The sequence below is a fragment of the Anomaloglossus baeobatrachus genome, chromosome 11 (assembly GCF_048569485.1).
Source record: "Anomaloglossus baeobatrachus isolate aAnoBae1 chromosome 11, aAnoBae1.hap1, whole genome shotgun sequence".
Classification (NCBI taxonomy): Eukaryota; Metazoa; Chordata; class Amphibia; order Anura; family Aromobatidae; genus Anomaloglossus; species Anomaloglossus baeobatrachus.
This window is the reverse complement of record NC_134363.1, coordinates 122,161,882-122,166,564: the sequence shown is the minus strand read 5'-3', so window position 1 is coordinate 122,166,564 and position 4,683 is coordinate 122,161,882. Positions and strand designations below refer to the sequence as shown.

The following is a 4,683-nucleotide window of genomic DNA, read 5'->3' as shown; positions in this document are numbered from 1 at the left end:
AAATCCGCAGGTTTTAGCATGTAGTCACTCCCCATGTTATCCTATGGGACATGGGGAGTGCTGTGTCCACGCTGCGGGGAGTGCTGTGTCCACGCTGCGGGAAGTGCAGCTGCCGACCATGCTGCGGCTGTAGGCATCCGCATGTATAATTGCATGTCAATTATTCATGCGGAATTACCTGCGGATGTCCCGGCCCTCCGCTATGGAGATAAGTGGCCGGGACGTCCGCAGGTAAGCCGCATGAATGTCCGCATGTTTCCCGCAGCTATTCCGCTGTAATCTAGCAGCTAAAAATAGCTGCGGACGCTGGCGGGCAGCTGCGGGAAACATGCGCTCGTACCTGCGGATACATCCGCAGGTACGAGCGCTCGTGGGCACATAGCCTTATGTATCCTCATTGCAACACGTGCAAGTCATCCAAGTATAATTTGGAGGCAAGTGCAAAACGACGGAGACTCAGACTGGTCTGTAACTTGCGGGTCTTTGACTACTGAAAAATTACAACTCCCAGCATTGTCTGGCAGACTGTAGCCACAGGTTGCCCACCGCAGCTCCAAAATACACGAGGGGGCATTTATACCTGCTGCTTTTAACAGAAACCAATTGGCTACATACAAGATTATTGGTGGAACTTTAATAAACAACATGCCAATGGCCATTTCCATGGAGCATAGGCTGTCATGGTCCTCTACAGCACGTGCCCCGTTTATAGAGGACGATGCGCTAATGAAAGCAAGCACAAGCTTCACTCAAATGAGTGTTTCGCTCATTCGTCATGTCATTGGCAGCCTGACTACACGGCCCAATTATGGGTAAATAGGCTTTTCTAGGAACACTCAGTGTTCTTGCACCCTAAAGCCAGCCATACACATTACATGGCTGCCGGTCAAACGGTGTTTCTGCCGATCATTGGGTCAACAGCCATCTGAGCAGACTCTCCCATACAGAGGGGCGCTCCTGTATTCTTTAAGATTCTGGGAGAACAAAAAATCAGCAGTCCAAAATTGGACATACAAGCTCCCCATCTCTCGATCAGCCTATACACCCTAGACCGCGAACCCAACCCATTAACATGAGAGTGACCGAACCAACATAAGGGGTGCTTCACACACAGCGAGCTCGCTGCCGAGATCGCTGCTGAGTCACGCTTTTTGTGACGCAGCAGTGACCTCATTAGCGATCTCGCTGTGTGTGACACTGAGCAGCGATCTGGCCCCTGCTGCGAGATCGCTGCTCGTTACACACAGCCCTGGTTCGTTTTCTTCAAAGCCGCTCTCCTGCTGTGACACACAGATCGCTGTGTGTGACAGCAAGAGAGCGACAAATGAAGCGAGCAGGGAGCAGGAGCCGGCGTCTGACAGCTGAGGTAAGCTGTATCCAAGATAAACATCGGGTAACCAAGGTGGTTACCCGATATTTACCTTAGTTACCAGCCTCTGCAGCTCTCACGCTGCCTGTGCTGCCGGCTCCGGCTCTCTGCACATGTAGCTGCTGTACACATCGGGTTAATTAACCCGATGTGTACAGCAGCTAGGAGAGCAAGGAGCCAGCGCTAAGCAGTGTGCGCGGCTCCCTGCTCTCTGCACATGTAGCTGCATTACACATCGGGTTAATTAACCCGATGTGTACTGTAGCTATGGTAGGAGAGCAAGGAGCCAGCGCTCAGTGTGCGCGGCTCCCTGCTCCCTGCACACACAGCTGTGCGCTGGTAACTAATGTAAACATCGGGTAACCATACCCGATGTTTACCTTAGTTACCAGTCTCCGCAGCTTCCAGACGGCAGCTCCGTGCAAGCGCAGCGTCGCTTGCACGTCGCTGCTGGCTGGGGGCTGTTCACTGGTCGCTGGTGAGATCTGCCTGTTTGACAGCTCACCAGCGACCATGTAGCGATGCAGCAGCGATCCTGACCAGGTCAGATCGCTGGTCGGATCGCTGCTGCATCGCTAAGTGTGAAGGTACCCTTAGTCCAATGTGTATCGGGAGCGTTAAGATACAAGGTAACATCTTGGCCTCCTGAAGAGCAAGATAAAAGCACAAACAAAAGATTATCCTGAAAACTAATATCTCAGTATAAAAAAAAAATAAAGCCAAAAATACAGAGACATTCAGACTAACCAGTGATTAGGAGGGCGCTCCCTACACACAGCAGGCACCGTATAGAGGTAATAACTGGGTGGAAGCCCCATCCCATAGAGCTATGTATATATAAACACACGCAGGAGTGTTTACATACACACAGCCCCCTCCTTTCCTATAGTGATGTATACACAGATTTCTATACACACATTTATATATACACACACACATGCCGATCCCGGCAGCTATACATTAACCATGCCAGTGTGTATACAGATACATGGAGAGTGGGCACAACACCAGATCTCTGAGGGGCTCACACTGGGGAGTTGGGGGAGGTGTGTGGACATTTAGGAGTCTGTACAGCAGGTTTACAGGACCTGTAATTTACTGGTGGAGGGTGGGGAATCACCGCTGTAGAATTCACTACATGTAAGACCTGCAGACACTGAAAACTGAAGTCTTTGGATGAAAGGCACAAAACCATGGACACCGGATATTATATCCACACAACATATTTATTTTCTAATTTTTTCCCAAAAACGTGCTTTAAATTTTGGAAAATCTCATCCGCTTCTCTGCTAATACCGGGGGATTGTCCAACAGCAAAACTGTACAGAAAACCTGTATGTGTGTATGGGGGGCATCAGCCTGTACACTGGAGGGGGGGAGGGGATTGTGTGGGGACCCCGCCCCTTACAGACGTGGGTCGGGGCTGTGGGTAGTCACCCTGTGGGGGGGGGGTGTCTGAGGCTGTGGGGAGGGTCATGGGCCATCATCCTGGGAGGGTCTCAAGGCTGTAGAGGGAGGGTCTCAAGGCTGTAGGGGGGGGGGGGGTCGAAAGCTGTGGGGGAGGGTCGTGGGCCATCACCCTGGGGGGCAGATCTGAGGCTGGGGGGGGGGGGTTGTGGGCCATCACCCTGTGGGAGGGGTGTCTGAGGCTGTGGGGGAGAGTCATGGGCCATCACCCTGTTGGGGGGGGGGGGTGTGTGTCTGAGGCTGTGGGGGAGGGTCGTGGGCCATCACCCTGTTGGGGGGGGGGGGGTGTCTGAGGCTGTGGGGGAGGGTCGTGGGCCATCAACCTGGGGGGGGGGTCGTGGGCCATCACCCTGGGGGGGTGGGGATCTCGAGGTTGTGGGGGAGGGTCGAAGGCCATCACCCTGGGGGGCAGATCTGAGGCTGTGGGGGAGGGTCGTGGGCCATCACCCTGTGGGAGGGGTGTCTGAGGCTGTGGGGGAGAGTCGTGGGCCATCACCCTGTGGGAGGGGCTCTGAGGCTGTGGGGGAGAGTCATGGGCCATCACCCTGTTGGGGGGGGTGTCTGAGGCTGTGGGGGAGAGTCATGGGCCATCACCCTGTTGGGGGGGGTGTCTGAGGCTGTGGGGGAGAGTCATGGGCCATCACCCTGTTGGGGGGGGTGTCTGAGGCTGTGGGGGAGAGTCATGGGCCATCACCCTGTTGGGGGGGGGGTGTCTGAGGCTGTGGGGGAGAGTCATGGGCCATCACCCTGTTGCGGGGGGGGGTCTGAGGCTGTGGGGAGGGCCGTGGGCCATCATCCTGGGAGGGTCTCAAGGCTGCAGGGGTGAGGGGGGTCGAAAGCTGTGGGGGAGGGTCGTGGTGTATCACCCTGTAGGGAGGGGAGGGGAGGGGGGCGAAGCTGGGGGGTGGTAGCAGTCGCCCTGCAGTGGTATGGGGGTTCGTCTCCCTATGTGGGTCACTATCTGTCTATTTGAGTGACCCCAGTGCAGCCGCTGCCTATAATGCCACTCACCGGCTCTCCCGGGGGCGCGCAGCCGCGCGTTCTCGCTCCGGCCACTAGTCAGGATGTTTCTGCACGGGGCCCGCTGCCCTCCGGGATTTCGCTGCGGGGGGGAGGAGGACGGGGAGTTGCTCTCCGTGGCCGCCAGTCTCTGACTTCTAGTCCACACTGGGTGTGAACAGCGGAGACTACGGGAACACAGCGGCGACAGAAAGAGCAGCGGGGCCAGGCGGATCTCTAGCGCATGCGCAGTACGTCTCTCCAGCCAGACATAAAATAACTTTATTTACACGGACATAGATGGCAATCCTCTGTTCTATTATCCGAGCAGACACAGGGCAGTCTGGGAGGGCGGGGCGGCAGTCCTCGTATAATGGCCGCTCTGTCTGGTCGGTGGTGGGGTGTGATCAGAGCCAGCCCGTCACCACTGACTCTGAGCTGTGTGTAGCAGTGCAGGGCGCACACAATGCTATACACAATGTATACACTGCTGATGTGTGCTGACCAGTGTGACTGAGGGCCCATAATATGGTGATGGAGGCCACAGACGACAGATCCAGCAATGCTGACTCCGGCCCTCACTGTAATCATTGGTTTTTCTAAACATATATTTGTGAATATATCAGCAACCATTAAACGTTCCTTCAATCTGTGACCGATGAGCGGCTCCGCCAAATAAGGCAGATAGTGACCGACCGTACCTATAGAATTCATGTTGGGTATTGGTTTACAGTAATAATAATAATAATAATAAAGTTTATTTATATAGCGCCAACATATTCCGCAGCACTTTACAATCAGGTGGGGGGTTGTATAGACAAAAACAAAACAAAATAGTACATAATTCA

General features: G+C 54.6%; 1 protein-coding gene across 1 annotated transcript in view; it reads right to left on the bottom strand.

The window, feature by feature from the left end:
- ZBTB45 (zinc finger and BTB domain containing 45) overlaps positions 1–4,072 on the bottom strand; it is a 27,900-nt gene extending 23,828 nt beyond the window's left edge. The window contains exon 1 of the mRNA XM_075329075.1: positions 3,848–4,072. The gene's annotated coding sequence lies outside the window, so the exon portion shown is untranslated. The remainder of the gene's footprint in view (positions 1–3,847) is intronic.
- Positions 4,073–4,683: the final 611 nt, after the last annotated feature.